Source organism: Hydractinia symbiolongicarpus, chromosome 9 (assembly GCF_029227915.1).
Source record: "Hydractinia symbiolongicarpus strain clone_291-10 chromosome 9, HSymV2.1, whole genome shotgun sequence".
Taxonomy (NCBI): domain Eukaryota; kingdom Metazoa; phylum Cnidaria; class Hydrozoa; order Anthoathecata; family Hydractiniidae; genus Hydractinia; species Hydractinia symbiolongicarpus.
This window is the reverse complement of record NC_079883.1, coordinates 25,782,246-25,799,956: the sequence shown is the minus strand read 5'-3', so window position 1 is coordinate 25,799,956 and position 17,711 is coordinate 25,782,246. Positions and strand designations below refer to the sequence as shown.

The window sequence follows — 17,711 nt, the reverse complement described above, 5'->3', positions numbered from 1 at the left end:
TTGACATTTATGTATTGTCTTATCAAAATAACATTTTTTTCAAATATTTTTTTCCAGTGCCCCTTAGTTAACAAAATCTCTCTTTTGAAAATGGGCTTTGGCTAGCAACTTGTCGAAAAATAATTTCTTTTAAAAGGAAAAGTTCGGCCTACTACAATTTTTTGAGTCCGGTAGCTTTTAGTGCCTGTTTTTTTTTTGTTTTTTTTTTTTTAATTTGTTTTAATAATTTTTAATAATTTTAATTTTAATAATTTAGTTTGTTTTAATGGCCGTAAGAATAGTTAATCAGACAAACTGCTTAAACGGGGCTGGAACTCTAAGGAGTCAAGGTGTCGCGCACGGTAGGACAGATGTCAGATGTGAGCATCGTCAGACCGTTACCCAGCTATCACATCACAAGGTAGATAACACTAGGTTGAGGATTGCTAGTGTAAATGTTGGTACTCTGAGAGGTAGAGCAGGTGAAGTAGTTGAAATGTTAGAACGTAGATCTGTTGATATGTGTTGTGTTCAGGAAGTTAGGTGGAGAGGAGCTTCAATGAGATTTGTGGAAGGTAGGAGGGCAAGGTATAAGCTTTTTTGGATTGGTAATAGTGATGGATATGGAGGAGTTGGCATATTCGTTGCAGAGAAGTGGGTAGAAAAAGTAATAGATGTTATGCGTGTTAATAGTCGTATTATAGTGATAAAGTTTTTGATAGCTAATAGGATTGTCACTTTTCTGTCAGTTTATGCTCCACAGTGTGGACTCAGTGAGGAAGATAAAGATAAGTTTTATGATGAGTTAATAGCAGTCACATCAAAGTTTGGAGACACTGAACTTGTCATGGTGGGTGGTGACTTTAATGGTCATGTTGGGAAGTCATCTGAAGGTTATAGAGGTGTACATGGAGGCTATGGATTTGGAAGCAGAAATAAGGAAGGGGAGAGATTGCTTCAGTTTGGAATGGCAACGGACATGGTGGTTTGCAACACATCATTCAGTAAGAGACAGAGTAGGCTGATAACATATGAGTCAGGTGGTTGTAAGACACAGATAGATTACTTCCTGGTTAGAAAGTCAGACAAGAAAGTGGTGAAGGACGTGAAAGTTGTATCGGGGGAAGAGTGTGTTTCCCAGCATAGGCCGCTTGGTTTGTGATATTATCTTGAAGAGTGTTAAAGAAGCGAAGGTAAAGTACAGGCCCCGTCTTAAAGTCTGGAAGCTGAAGCAAGACATTGTAGCAAAACAATTAAGTGCAAAGTTCAGCAGTTAGCCCACAATGGTCAATGTGATAGTGACAATGTTAAAAGTACTTGGACTACTTTGAAGAATTGTCTTCTAGATGCTTCTGACGATACCTTTGGGTAGACAAAAGGACCAGCTAGACATAGACAGACCTGGTGGTGGAATAATGAGGTTGACCAGTGTATAAAGAAAAAAAGGAATCTTTGAAAAGAGTGGAAGTCAGGTGATAGTAAAAATATTTACTTATAAGCTAAGTGTTGTGCTCGTACAGCAGTGTATAAGGCAAAATTAGAAACAGAGAGAAACAGATTTGCAGATGTGTTAAGAAGGGAAGACCAGCGCAATGAGGTATTTAAGATAGCAAAGCAAATGAAGAAGACTAATCAAGATGTTGTAGGTGAGAAGTGTATACGTAATGATGAAGGTGTTTTAGCTAGCACAGAGGAGGAGAAAAGGGTAGCTTGGAAGAATTATTATCAGAGGTTGCTTAACAGTGAGTTTGATTGGGATGATGATAATTTGTCTGATGATGATGTTGTAAAAGGGCCAGCTATGCAGATCAAGACAAAATGGGTAGTGGAGGCTATTAGGAAGTTAAAGATTGGCAAGGCTGCAGAGATGGTAAAAGCAGCTGAATATATTGGAGTTGAGCTTATTACAAGTCTTGCTAATCAGATTATAAAGACTGGTGCTATTCCGAGTGAGTGGCAGTCGAGTGTAATAGTAAATTGTTTCAAGGGCAAGGGTGATGCATTAGAAAGAGGAACTATAGAGGTTTGAAGTTGGCTTATCAAGTAATGAAAGTTATTGAAAGAGTGATTGATAAGTTACTTAGAGAAAGAATTGATATAGATAGATGCAATTTGGTTTTGTTCCAGGGCGTGGCACTACAGATGCAATATTTTTACTCAGACAGCTTCAGGAAAAGTATTTAGAAAAGAGAAAGAATCCCTATTTTGCCTTTGTAGATTTAGAGAAAGCTTTTGATAGAGTGCCACGTAAAGTTATTTGGTGGGCTATGAGAAAATTAGGTGTGAATGAGTGGCTAGTTACGATGGTTCAGTCTATGTACAGCAATGCTAGAAGTCGTGTCAGGATTAACGATTCACTTAGTGATGAATTTAGTGTAAATGTTGGTGTACATCAGGGTTCTGTACTTAGTCCTTTGTTGTTTATTCTAGTCTTAGAAGCGCTGTCGATGGAGTTCAGAACAGGTTGTCCATGGGAGTTATTGTATGCAGATGATTTGGTTCTCATAGCAGAGTCGATGGAAGAATTAGTTGAAAAGTTTGAGAAGTGGAAGAAAGGACTAGAAGAGAAAGGGCCAAAGGTAAACACAGCAAAGTCTAAAGACATGATAAGTAGCATTGCAGCCAAGTGTGACCTTGTAGTTGGAAAGTGGTCTTGTGGAGTTTGCAGGAAAAGGGTTGGTAGTAACTCAATTTTTTGTTAGACTTGCAAGCATTGGGTACAAAAGAAGTGCAGTAGTATTAGTGGAAGGTTAAGAGCTGGCATACAGTTTGTATGCAAGCGTTGCAAAGGTGAGATTATAGAGAATGAAGTATTTCCAGCTTTAATGAGGTACAACAGTGGCTCGTTAGAGATAGTTAAGAACTTCTGTTACTTAGGTGATATGTTGGGCAGTGAAGGGGGTGTTGGAAGAAGTGTTACTTGCAGGATAGGTTCTGCTTGGAAAAAGTTTAGAGAGTTACTTCCTTTATTGACTAGCAGAGTCCTGTCAATTGAGGTAAAAGGTAGGTTGTATGAGGCCTGTGTGAGAAGTGTTATGTTGTACAGTAGTGAGACATGGGCAGTGAAGCAGGAAGATCTTGACCGTTTAGAAAGGAATGATATGAGAATGGTTAGATGGATGTGTAATGCCAGTCTGAGAGACAGAAAGAGTTCAAATGAGCTAAGAAGCAGGCTAAGTCTCCGTAGAATTAAAGATGTTATCCAGATAAGAAGATTGAATTGGGTGGGGCACTTGGAAAGAATGGAGGAGGATAATTGGGTAAGAAAGTGTAGAGACTTCATAGTTCCTGGGGCAAAGCCCAGAGGCAGACCGAGAAAGACTTGGCAGGAGGTTATAAGGACAGACTTAATAGAGAGCAAGTTGAGTTTAGATCTAACACAGTCTAGATCAGATTTGAAGAGGGTCATTAATATACCCCATACAACCCATGCTAGCATGGAAAACAGATGTTAAGCCGAGAATGATGATGATGATGATTTTCGAGCATTGTTTGGGTCAATGCAGGTTTTTTAGGGCGAATACTTGAATTTTTGCTTCCCCTTGATGGTTCTGGATGTTCATTTTTTAGGTCATTTTATTTGACCATGTTTGCGTTAGCTAGCTAGCCACTAATATTTTGTGTTCTACAAAATTATTAGGAGGAAATTCTTTTTTGACCTAAATAAAAATTCTTTTATGACCTAAATAATTAAACAGTATGTTCATTTTTTAGGTCATTTTATTTGACCATGTTTGCATTAGCTAGCTGCCAACTACAGGCAAGCACTGCAATCATGGAAAGTTGAAATAAGCTGTCACTGTTATTAGCAGTGTAATTTTTCCCACCCTAGCAATTCAGATTTTCTGATAGTAAGAAAATTATGCCCGGGTCTCGTTCCTATTTTTTATATATAAGAACCGGTGAAATGTAAACTAAGCTGTTCTTATTTTCAAAGCCTTTTTAGCCAAATTGGTTCTTATTTTGTTCTTAATATTAAGAACATGTCTTCAGAATTTACCTGTTTCGTGTTTATTCATGATTTTTTTCCTATCAAGTTTCTCCAAAATTAATGTGTTTATATATATGTGAAAAATGTTGATAATGGAACTCTATAATTATGTTCACGAAAAATTGAACGAGAGAAAAAGAACAGTCACAAGCAATCATTAACTTGACAGTGAAGAGCAAGAGAACTTATGTCCTTGGTTTTTCTTAAAGGTTATCTTTTGGAAAATGAAGTTAATTTCATATGAAATAGCTTAAAAGATGTCTAGAAATTTTCTTGATTGGTTCTTTAGAATTTGGACTAAGAAGATTTACTAATTATGCATGTCATGAACTAGCTCTGCAAGGGTGTTATATTTAACATTTTTGACAGGCTGTATGTAGTTAGAAATGTTTTCTGGCTGTTCACTTTGACATTTTAAACATTTTACAAAAATTTCAATATTAAGTTACCATAATTATGCTCAATAGAAAAATACATGTTTTAGAACTAGTTCATGTCATAATTTCGCATAATCAGCCCAACTTTTAAGACAAATATCTCAAAAAAGAAAGATTTTTCAAAAAAATAAAAGATTTTTCAAAAAAATGAAAGATTTCTAGAGAACTTTCAAAGAATTTAACTTGATTTTTGCGTGATGTAACCATTAATTTTATAAACAATGATTCCAGCCTGAATCCGTTCTTGTTTTTTTATTTTGTTACAAATCTAAGGGTCACAAGTTTTTTATAAAACTTTTGTAAAGCTGTTACAATCCCTTTTTTTAGCCCTTATAAATCACATCACCTGTATATAGCTTTTCCAACTTCTGTTTGCCTTCATTTTAAACTCTCTTTTTTAGGTTCTGAAAACATGGAAATTTTATATTTCTTGTTTCTTGCACACATTATTGTGGTTGTTCAGCCCGTCGTTTTGAATGTCACCTCCCATGAATTGCTTCATGATTTGCTATCTAAATTTGGAACAAACCCTACAGATTGGAGATATCGCCAACCAGTACCATTGGGAGAAAATAACGAATATCAAGTGTTACTAAACTTAAACTTATTTGTTTTATTAGAAAAAAAAATACCCTAGCTTTATGTGCAAAAATATCAGTCCTATTTCTTTACGCTGATTTTATATGATTTTTTTTCTATCGAAATTTTGAGAATCTCAATAATTCTCTTGGTATACCTCGCGTGTAGCAAACGTGCTCCACAATTTCGCTTCGCTCGCAAAGCTAAATTGCTTCGCAAAAAGAACTTTTAGAAAGTGTTTATTCTCGGACATTTTTGTTGTCTGGGGATATTTATCCCTTGGTTGGTAAAAGTCTTCATCGGAATTCAGGTATATATAGCTACATTCCATCTGAGGCGAGGTGTGAAGATAAAGGAATTATTACCTAAGGTGAGAACTATGTTTTTTACTCTCCAACTCACCTTGCATGTATTTAAGGGTTTTCAGTATATTCGCTACGAAAAGGTAGTTGTGGGAGAGCTTTTTACAACAGACTATCCAGAACAAATACAAAAAGATTTAGCTAATTAGCTATAGCTAGCCAGCTGGCTAATTGTTTTTGTAATATGAGCTTTGAACAGAATTTTCAGCATTGTGGAGGAGTTCTTTCTCAATTAATATTTGTGTTGGTATTAGATGCAAGAACTTGACATCTGGATAAGTAAGGTTGGTGAAGAAAATAAACAACTCTTCGAATGGCTATTAGAAAACAAAGTTTGTTGAGTGAAAGGTCATGGTAAAATGTATTATCAGCTCAGCATCGTTGGTATTGGTAGGTGATAATTCTCTTGTTGATATTTTGAGAACCTTGACATCCATAGAACTTTTCTTGCATCCTTCTTTTTATTCCAAGCATCCTTGTTTTCAATTGCTTTTAAAAACCAAAAGGCAAATATTTTTATATCTGAAAAAAGTTTATTCAGATTTTCCCTTTCCCATATTGTTTGTGATATGAGTCTTTCTCCTGAGGAGGCAGGTAAAACCGAAGCAATCAACATCTGTACCCCCAGACGTGGCTTCCTTTTCTATCAATACTTGCCTTGTCAACAGTAATAAAGAGAAAAATTAATACGTTTTACCCACAGTTCGGCTTGTTACGGTTTCGAACTCTCTTTACACAGTGTATATTGCCACGCCCATCTATTTTACCTGATGGAGATCAGTTAAAAATTTTATTTTGTTATGAAGGTATTGGTGTAGACTTCAAGCCTTGTTCCAGGTTGCAACCTTCTTAAGAGAAAGTCGCATTTTCCTATTTCAGCATGCAAAAAAGCAGAAAATTGCCCTTCTTAATTCTTCTTAAAGTTCAAACGAAACTTGAGTTTAGCCCTATGAGTAAACAAATATATCTGAATAAATACATGGGTTGAGGTGTGTTTGTATCATATCACGTGTATGTACATTTCATCTTCATTATCCTGATCTTTCCATATTCTTATTGTTTTTGTTATGATTGTGTTTTATTTTGCTGTCCATGGCTGGTGTGATCACCTAGTCATGCTGATGAAGCCTGATATTGGCAGAAACAGCAAGAGTTTATAAATATTGAAATATATTCACAATTGTCTCACTTTATTGTAGTTAATCCCTGTTAATTTTAGTGCCTTTATCTATCTTAAATAAGACGTGTAGGACGGAGAGTTGATTGTTACAAAAAATGTTCTTGGAGATTTTCTTATAGCTTACCGTTTCTTTTCGTCAATTTTATTAATAACTAGATAAATCGGTAGACAATTTTCGGCGATTTTTGTACCCGCAAAGTTTAAATTAGTGAAAGATTCTGACCCCACCTGGGAGGGGGGGCTTACAGCGCCCCCAGGACCCCCAGCTGCTAAATTCAAGACTTTGTCCAAATATTGCTGCGCAGCAGCAATATTTTGACTAAGTCTAAAAAAAAGGCTGGATCCGCCCCTGGTCATGACTATTGATTGAGCGTTGTTCAAGTCAGTTCAGCCAGTTTTAATATCAATTCTCTAGTTAACTGACGTCAAAGATTAAATCTTTTTAAAACAAAATTAAGCCTGCAAAGGAATAGCGGCGGAGTGGCTTATTTCAATGCTAAGAAAGCAGAAGGGTTTAAAGCCAGTCAACTTTCAGGAACAAAAAATTTTAAAAACAAAATAATTAGCAGATATTTAATCAAATTTCAGTATTTTTATTGCTTTTTTCCGATTTGTTTGATTTTAAGTGGAAATCCACCTTAACGGAAATGGTTTTTATATTCTTATGTGGTTAAGTTTTTCTGTGATTGGTTAATGTGCACGAAATATACTACGGAAAAACGAGTGTAAGTTGCACCTATTTTTCAATGCCATACTCTAGAAAGGTTACACTTCATAATTTGCTGAATATCGAGCAAAATGACAATTTGTAGAGAAATTCATTCCAAAATTTTTTACTCAAAACATTATTATTATAAATAACAAACGTTCGCGGTAATGGGAAACAAAGGTCAATTTTTTTATTTTTTTTACTTTTTTCACTTAAAATGAGGTATGATGTGACATGACAGACATGTTTTTATTATTTATTTTTACTCTAATGTTGACTAGAAGCAATTTAAAGTTTCAATGGTTATGATGTCATAGTTGATTTAGGCTATACTCATAGTTAGTATGTAGGTCAGATTAAACAAAATTCATTAATTGCTATGGTTCTGAAGCAACAACACGAAAGCAAACAACAACAATGACAGATAATGTTAGAAGTATATTTCTCTTGTTTCATGTCATAACTACACTTGAGTTTGGGGAAAGGGGGGGATGTCAGGTTTGGTATCAGGGGGGCCCAAACCAGATGCGTGTGTTTCCATCCTTACCCTTAGTAAGACGTATCTCGTGGAAACGTCTGCGTATCTCGTGGAAACGCTAACTCAGCAACTCGCTTGGAAATTGCCTACATCTCCGCGACTCACTTGGAAATCGCCTACACCTCAGCAACTCGCTTGGAAATTGCCTCTACCTGCTATGGCGTATCTCGTGGAAACGCACCTCATTTGTTAGGAAAACAAACGCATCTTCATCCCATTTGGCTGACGAAGGAAGCCCGACATCCCAAATTTACCCCAAACTGGATTTTTTAAAGGAGACTATTTTGCGATCCATCATGTTATTATCTAACTTTCAAAATCTGATAATACACAACTTTAAATTGACAAATAATAACTACAATTGCTGTCAATAATACAAAATCAATGAATAAGAATTGTACTTTAATTTAGAGTTATAGCAGTAATAGCACTATCAATTGTTTGTGGCAAGAATAAACTGAGGATAATTTGGCGGAATCGGGTGAGGATGCTAGGCTGAAGAGAAGATATTGTCTCAAGCTCACGTGCGTGTTCCCAATAAATTCGCTCTTCTCCACTACATCCGGAGCTCTTCTCCTAGTAGTGTTCGCTCTTCTCCACTACATCCGGAGCTCTTCTCCTAGTAGTGTTTTCTAGCTTAACTAATCTCTCAATCACATCCGGAGCTCCTCTCCTGTGATTCCATTTCCTCTATCATACCTCACAAGAACCTACTCTTTTATTAACCTCTTGGTGCACCACCTCTGACTGTCAGCGCCGCATCCCTCTGCTGTTATTTCCCCAGTCATCTGTCCTGCTCGCGTGGTGCACCGTCGTTCATCTCCTCGCACCTGTACTTAATTCACCATACTCTTCCAGGGGTACACGCACATCTCTACAGCCCAGCACCCCCAATTCCCCAAATGAAAATTCATTATCTATGAGGCAATATTTTTGACGAGAACTACGAAGAGATAATTCAACATGCCATAACAGGCTTAACAAATAGACAAAAAGAAATTAACAAAAAGAAACTACATGCAAGTGCCTATAAATTAGCCTTTTACAATTCGGGTAATAAAATCCCCATTTGATAAAACGAACAATGGGCCAGCCTTAGCCCTTTCCTAAATGGAGCTGTTTTGGATGCCTTGATGTTTAATGTAAATAGCAGTTCTGAAAATAGAAGCCTGACCTTATTTATTAATCACTCTAGGGCAAATGTATAATGGCTAATATGGAAGATTTCTTCATAAAAAACATCAGAAACTTTTTTCATGTGGATTACTTTTACATTAACAAAATTAAAAATTTGAAGATAAACTTTTGGGATTTTGTCATTCATTAGTTTTCAAATTTCTCCCTGGAAATTTTTAAGGTTTAAAACCCATGTCCCACAGTAACTTTTTCATCCTTATCCTAATGTTAATACATAATCTATGCAACAGCTTTGCAGTAAAATTAAAACACAAGTTTTAACGAATAGCGGCGATAGAAATGCTTTTTTAGATCGTATTTTAAAGTTTAAAATCGAAAAGAGGCAAGCGGCATTTAATAGTTGTGAACAATGCTTCTCGAATGTTTCTTAGATTAAACGCGCTGGAATTTTTTTAAGTAATTAAATCAACAATACATTCCCGCGCAATGCATTATAAAACTTCGCGAAAGATTTTTATTATTTGCTCCGATATTTCTTCACGAGCGCATTGTTTTTTAACACGCAAATATAAACTCGCAAAACGCTCAAGGGATTTAATTATAACAAAAGACAAACGACTGCCGTCCTCCACGCAAAGGTGTGATATTAGCGTGTACGCGGTAGATTACATTCAGACTGTACTGTACTTAATCACTCTATAATGACACTTATTTAAATGCCTAATATAAAGGGAATACATAAAATCGGAAGCATAACCGTATTCATATGCCCAACCATTCTAAATTAAGGGCACCGACAATAAAAGCAATTTCAGATTTCCAAATTGCACAAAAGATATAGCCTGATCGAACAATTTTGGGTAGCATTCAAAATACAGCTATGTGAAATGTTTATAAAACTGATCCTAAAGACTGGAAACATATTGCAAAAAAAAAAAATTAAAAAAAATCCAACTTAAAGTGAGGTAGGATCGCCTAAGTAGAAATTGCCAATGAGAAGATCATGTAGATCTAAACTAGTAATCGGTTGAAAGCAACGCATAATTTTTTTATTGGCGTTTAAAAAGGTTCCTTGCGCCCAGGAGTCGAGTTAAAATTCATCTAAACTACTCAGGAGTGTTTCACGAGGCTCAACTCTCTGGTTTCACGGTAGTTTAACTACATTTTGCCGCTTTTTGCCGATTGTTGCGCGATTCCTTGTTTTCTGCCGTAAAATAGTCGACTTCGGCAGCAGCCGTAGTGTGGACTTTTGACCCTCTTGGAAACAAACAAATAATTTTACGCCAAGAAGAATCGCGCCGAAGTGTGGACTTTTGGACTCTTGTAAAACAAAGAATATGTGACGTCAAGAAGAATCCCGCCGAAGTTGTCGAAATTTACAGTAAAGAAAGATTGAAATTAATTTACTCTACCTATTGTTATTGCCTCCCGGTAGCCGGTCGGTTGGATAGGGTAGGATTCAACATGTCTAAAGGCTAAGAAAGTTTTGTATTGACTTGCAGCAAGTAAATGGAAGGCTTGAATATATGATTGCGGAATGAAATTGAGCAATGTTGCTAAAAAGAGGCATGACTGGAAAACATTTATTCTCTGTGTTGCCTGGGATTGCAGAAGAAAGCAGTTTGGCAAAATAAACAGACTTTTTTGAGTTAACAAAATTATAGCATTAACTTTATAATGACAACGTTTTCAGGTACATCTGTTTACTTTTAATTCCATTGATTCTTGAGCTTTCTATTGCTGTGCTAGCAAGTTTGAGCATGAAACCGTTTCTAGTTTCACTTTCAACAACTCTAAAAAGGCCTGTCTCAAACTCAAAGTTCTTGTGTTGTCTTGGGGTACCCACAAGACATTTGATAACAATACAATAAATCGAATAGCTGCATAACAACTTGTATGTTTGCTTTGTAGATTCAAAGCTCCTGGCAATAAACACTTTTTAAACGATTTCTTAAAATGCCACAAGGCCACAGACGAGAACACTAGTCGTGACTAGTTTTGGGAGAATGACTTCGACAAGACTTGATGATGATTGGTTTAAAAGCTCTAATCTTATATCGAGATAATTCCTGGGAACGATGTTAATTATAAAAATTAGGAAAAAAGCATGGTTTTAATTAATGGGTGAAATGACGAAAGTTTTTCACATTTCACTAAAGAAGTTATGCTGACAGGCATGGAAAATGTTTGTGGTTCTACCAACATAACCAAAATGACTTAGCATACATATACAACGCTATCATGATGGACACAAAATGTGTAAATGTAGTTAACGATATCTGTTTTTAAATGATTTGTTTTATTAAAAATTTCAAGTATATAGTTAATGTTTATCGCATAACAGCTAGGTATTTCCAAGTTTGATTCAACATTTTAGAGTCTTAGCCAATAAGGGCTACATATTTTTGACTGAATGTTGTGCTAAATCAGTGGTCATTCACTTGTTGTGGTAGGTTGTGTTGTTTTTAATTAGCTATTGCTGCGTAAAAACCAAATTTTATATAGCGGCCTCTACTTGTGCAAAACCATGATATAATTTTGCTATTTTTATTTTATTTATCTGTTGTTGTTTATGGTGTACTATGATCTAATAATACAAATAAAGCCTATTTACAATGCAGTTTGTGTTGTTGTTGTTGCTTATTTCTCTATCTTTCTCCTTTTCCATGTGATTAAATGTTTCAAATAGATTAAATATCAAAAGTTTTATTAGTAATAGATACCGTTTTGCTTGTCTTTTACAGAATATAGTTTCTCCAAATTCATAGCCTGAATATTGCCCCCAAAGCAATTATATTCACCAATAACTTACGAAAACAAGCCTGCAAATATTATTCTGGATGTGGAAAAAAGAAGTTTTTCTGGCTAGCTAAGTATAGTCTATTATAAGATTAAAAAGGGAAAACACGGGGCCAAATTTTCACGCAGATACAATTTACTATATACAGGTTAGAGCAGGATCGTATCATGATCGTCTATCGCGGTGAATGAACATAAACAACACTATAAATAACATAACGAGTTATCATAATGGCAACCTGGCTACAAGGTTGGCATTACTTGTATAAAAGCCATAATGGCTCTAGGGTGGTTAAAAAGTGACAGTTTCTGGGCTCCTAACATAATATAATATATAAAATGAAACAAACCGACCTGGCTACATGCAATATCTGTCCTGAAGAAATATCCGAAGGCCCCTCCTGATACCAGAGGCACACGATCCAAAATCTGCTAGAGTCACCGGCCGTCATTGGACGCGCTGCCATTATAGTAATTGAAGCCAAAAGATGGAGTTGACGATATTAGTAGGTTGCAGTGATAGATGATGATGATGGAAAACCAAACTCCCCTATGCATTTCTAAAGCATGCCGTGCACTCTTCTATTTCTGTATGTTTATGCTATTCCAAAGCTGTATATCTTCGCGCGGCTTGTAAAATTTTATGCAAGGAAAAGTGTTATGTGACCAAACCAAACTATTAGCAAAATGTGATGATGGAAACTAGTTGACTTTAGCTGCTCCCATTTTATAGGTAGGCAAGGCAATCTTAGGGGCCTGGATCTACAACAGTATTGGTTAGTTACCTTGAGGGCCCCTAGTGTTCATGCCTTGTGACCACCCTTTTCACTAGTATACCATTCTAGATTTGGAATAACATTGAGTTTCTAAAGTATATCCTTCAATGATGCTAGTAGCCATCTTTGTTGACACTTGAATACTGAATGCAATCAAAGCCAAGCCTCTCAACAAGGTATAAGTACTTACTTCAGGAACCGCAATTAACATGTGGTGAACTGTTGGTCCACCACCATGTAAACCTAACAGATTATTGGAAACTTTGATATCTTACCCTGAGGCATATTTATACATAATAAATTGCTAACATACATGTAACAGTAGAAACCTCTGTTCTCCTATAAAGAGCTTTTGAGACTCCTATAGTGAGATTTTTTAGTTCACAAAGAAACACATTAAAAGAGACCTACGTTTATCAAGATCTATGTTTAGATTCAGGATCTTTTTCAGACCATTCGCGTTTTTCTTCTCCCTTTTTATTAACTTATTTTTAGGGGATTACCGTAACATAGCCCATCATCAACCCCGCGCACACGATCCCCGAAATGTAAAGGAATGTCAAGAACCGTAATATTTTAATATTTGGATTGAAACATTTAATAACTTATGAAATATTTATAGCCATTTTTTGCTAAGGGCCGGCTTTCTTTTAGGGCTCATTTTGAGAGCGCGCTACAATGAAATTGATTACCCTTAGTAAATAATTAACGTATAGCGTCAGAAAAATTTTACACAAACAGAAAAACCTTTTCAAAATTTGTTATTGTTAACCTGACATATCCAACTTCAAGAAATAACCAGGAAGGAGATCTGGAAATAAAAAAGAAAAGTTGTTTTTTCTAAAAATACTAAATTAGAGTTTTTAACTCTAAATTTAAGTTTTTAATTTTAATACCTTTTTTAATTGCGATAGCGCGATGTTTTGGTTTCGGCTCAGCCCTACGGCATTCAAAAGTCACATTAATAAAGTTATTTTAAGATAACAAGTGCTATCTTAAGATAACTCTATTAATGTGATTTCGGAATGCGTGTATATTCACATAAATGTCTTGATTGTAAGATAACTCGAGTTATTTTAAGATAACATAAATGTGATAATTCTATCTTTTCTAATGTGCATATGTGTAAATGAACGTTGCTTAGGGTGCGGATACGTAAAGTAGCTCACCAAATAACAGCCTACATGAATTTCCGGCCGTATTGACATTTATTTTGATACGTCATTTGTATTGTCCTTGTGGTGTCGCGTATGTGCTCTGCTGTAGAGTTCGCTCTGCGGTGGAGAACAAGATGCATTTTGTTAGTTTTGTGTTGTGATGTATTGTCCCGTGTTAATTATGTAAAGAGAATAATTGTAATTTTGGTACTATTTTTAGTTAAATTTTCTGCACATCTTGCACATCTTTTTTTCTGCGCATTCAGTCTTCACCATGTCGAACATACATTTTTGTAATAAATTCGCTGTTGAGTGAAATTTTTCTTTCATACATCACAGGAGTTGTCCTGTATCTCAGCATCTGTTTTAGTTGTTTTCTCTCACATGTAGTTGGCTTGGCTTACGCCACTATATATCTAGTAAGTGTTTATTTCTTATTATATTTTATGTCATCTTACATGTGTAATTTGTTGCTTAAATTTCGTCTTGTAATTTTGTCGTTTAGCGAGTAAAAATAGTTAACTCAGTTGAAATCGTGTAAGCACCTACACTAGTCGATAAGGCCCGCAGAAAAATCTACTTAGTAAATACACACAAAAAAATTTTCCCCGTGTTTCCCCGTCGCCTTTATTGAGTAGAGCTTAAAACGCTGCTGAAAATAAATGTATACAGTATTCTCTTCAATTAGCGGACACTTTGTCCATGCACTGTCCGTTTTCTGGTCAAATTAGAGATAAGTATTTAATTTTAAAATATCTATTTTAAACACTTTAAAACTTTACAGGAAATGTCTGCTTTTACAGTCTCAATCTTCTTCGCAAACCAGTCAATCAATTTTTCTTGTCCATAAAACTTATACACAACTGGTATTTCCAGACCATATCCACCTCCACGATTAACTTTCTTTCCACAAACCTAAGCTGTAATCGAAGTGTTCGAGACTTTCAAGAACATGAAAAATATTTTTGATATGTTTTGTGGCATGTGTACAACAATGCTTTCGTTTTGTAAAGAATCAGTTCTTATTATTGCTATTGCATTTCCGTCCACTTCGTTAGATGGCTCATGCCTGAATTGTAACAGCTCCCTGTAATAGTACTCATTCCAATCCTTTTCGATGAGTATGGGTATGTTGACCTCAATGTCTATGTTAAGGTTTGAGCGTTAAATGCAGTTAAACCCTGCCATTCATCTCATTGAGTGATTAGTGCAGATATACGTTATACTAAAACTCTGTTGAGTTGTTATAGAAAGAAGTTTTCTGCTAGTGCGATTCAAATAAAATTGAGTTATTTATAAGACATTGAATGCCAGTTGGATCACTTAAACCGTCACACATCATGGCGGAGTGCTTTATTGAGATGTACTGTACCCCCTACCTGAATATATATTTTAAAATCTCACAAGTAGCGGTAAAAAAAGCACGAAATAACTACACCATATTAAAACCTTTTCCAGCAGGATTAGCCACCAAACATTTTCTATTTTGCAAAACGTTGTCACGATGGCTCAAGACACATAAAAACTAGTCCGTTAACTATAAACCCAACATACATTTTAAAAATCAGGGAACATTTTTTTGTTTTTTTTAAGAAAAAATACAGAATTTATGTCAATATTTCTTTGTGTATCAAAGCTACATTGGCCAAACATGCGTTTCCTAATGATCACAGTGTTTGTATTCCGTGAATTATGTTTAGCATGGGTAAAATTCATGGTATTGTTGTTTAAAAAAATTGTCAAATTAAGTCCCTTTTGAGATATTTGAACTAAGTCTGTCTACAAAAAACAGTTATTCACATTAATTAATCAGCTCAAAAAATATTTGCAAACTAATTACAGACGATGTGGCATCCACAAAAAAAATAGTCCACATGGAATTTAATTCATGTGAAACATAATTCAGTGGTTCTATATTGTTATCCATTAACATCTTAGCTTTAACTGATTAACTGTACAGAGTCAAGCATAGTATTCCAATATTCCCGCATATACTTAATGAAAATCATACTATATATCACAAAACCTTGTTAAAATTTAATTGAAATGGAGTTCTCTAATAGTCTGGATGTAATACAATTTTCTCAATGAATGTGTAGTCTACGAAGTCTGTTATTTCTATTTGTCTTTTTGTGACCATGTCAACAAAATTGAAAACATTGTTTGGATTTTTATAAAGCAATAAGGAAAAAAGAATCAACAAGCATTGCAGTTAGTGAGTGACATACATCGCTACTTTTTGGCCACAATGGACCAGTGTCAGTGTTGCAAGTGTTTGATTGTGCGTCAAAACCAATACATATGTGTTCAGGCTGAAAATATAATCAACAAGTCACCAAGCCCAAAAAATACCGTCAATTAAGAAACTTTATGAAATTCCTGAAACTTGTACTTGAAAAGAGCAATTGGCTTTTAAAAATTGATTCTGGACCTATTTGTATTCAAGAAAACGGCACACAGTTATAACCTATGGTATAAAGCCAATAGCACTAGTGGAACAAATACTCCACATATATCTTTTTCTTTTTGATTCAGCCTAAAAAACAGCAAAAATGCAATGTGTACCAACTAGGATTTTTCTATATAAAAATTTTTTTTCAATTAAGAACAACGAGTTTCCATTCATTACTATCTGCATGCATAAATAGATGGGTTTTTTTATTTATATATTTCCAGCATTAAAAAATAATTATTTGAGGAAACGTCTTAAATGTTTCCATTCATTACTATTTGCATATATATAAATGTTTTTATATTTCTTATTTTTGCAACGTTAAAAATAATTATTTGAGGAAATTTCTTAAATGTTTGTTAAACTTTCACACAACTGTTTAAAAAGTTATGCAGACTTTTACTTTGGACTAAAACGTTCTTTTACTTTATATTTTTATTGTACATGAAGCAGAGACCAGTGTCCTTCTAGGGTTATTAAGAAATATTTACGTTATATTTAGGTTGAATCTTGGCATTCATTTTTTTGCTTCGCTAAATTGTATTTTTGGTAATATAGAACAGACAGCCAATTACTGATATGAAAAATCGTAAGAATAATATCAAACGAAGATCCATACAATGTGAATGTAAGTCCTTGCTTTTTTATTGCTTTAGACTCCTCAAATAGAAATATGTGAACACATCTTTTTAGAGTACTGTTAGACCTCTATGTATTGTCTGCAAATTCCGGAGAATTGCTTCAATATTTTATTGTTTTGTGTTTTGTTTTTTAGTGAAGAAACTGATTACATTACAACGAACGAGTGAATGATCAGTGAAAAACAATCTAAGAAATGTATGGATGCTGAGTCGTTCACAACACATGTAAAAAAGTGAGCCAAATATAATTTTTTTAAAAAAATCTGCCGAATTTATGGATACTGTGTCGTTGATAGCAAGCACAAACTGTGTATTTGCTTTCCCCTCTTTCCCCTTTAGCGAATGTGTGCATGAGAGTTCTGTAACCATGGAACCAATATACGTCTTATGTGCCTTTAACAGAACACTGTGTGGTGAAAATCAATATAAGAATTGCGTCAATGCTGTGGCGGTTTCACGCGCTGTTAGTAAAAGTATGGATGCTGTTTCTAACAAAACATTATAATCAATGCAAAATGTTATTTTTACATTTGTTAATGCTCGGGAACTGCAATCTTTCTAAAAAGAGTATGAATGTCATGTCAAGCAAAAAAGGTGTACTAAGCTATGTTGTGGAAATCATTGCAGCAAATATAAGGTCGTGTTCCCATAAGTTCTTAAAAAGATGATGGATTTAGTGCAGCTCTGTCGGTAGAGCGTTTGAATCATCTCCTCTACTTGAGATTAAAAGTTCAATGTCCCCCCATTGTCTAGTTAGTTTGTCATTTCATAAAGATTTTTGTAGCAATGGGAGCTAAACACTGGAAACCTGGTCCATCCTGAAATCCATTGAGCACAGACCACATTAAATATAAATCACCATCAGTGGTTTGAGGCGGAATTGTAAGAGAATTTACATAATGGATGGTTCTTTTGTTATGAAAGTTTTTTTGCAGTAACTTTAATGACTAGGGTGTCTTTTTATGCCACTACCT

The 17,711-nt window shown here is 35.0% G+C and overlaps 1 long non-coding RNA gene across 2 annotated transcripts; it reads left to right on the top strand.

Moving 5' to 3' along the window:
* Nucleotides 1-9,928: 9,928 nt before the first annotated feature.
* Nucleotides 9,929-17,408, top strand: LOC130656138 (uncharacterized). 2 transcript variants are annotated; one of them, XR_008984854.1, is made up of 4 exons: nt 9,929-10,605; nt 10,824-14,063; nt 16,599-16,724; nt 16,872-17,408. It is a non-coding gene; the product is annotated as an uncharacterized LOC130656138 (long non-coding RNA). The 2 variants fall into 2 exon arrangements; XR_008984853.1 differs by having other exon boundaries at nt 9,936-14,063.
* Nucleotides 17,409-17,711: the final 303 nt, after the last annotated feature.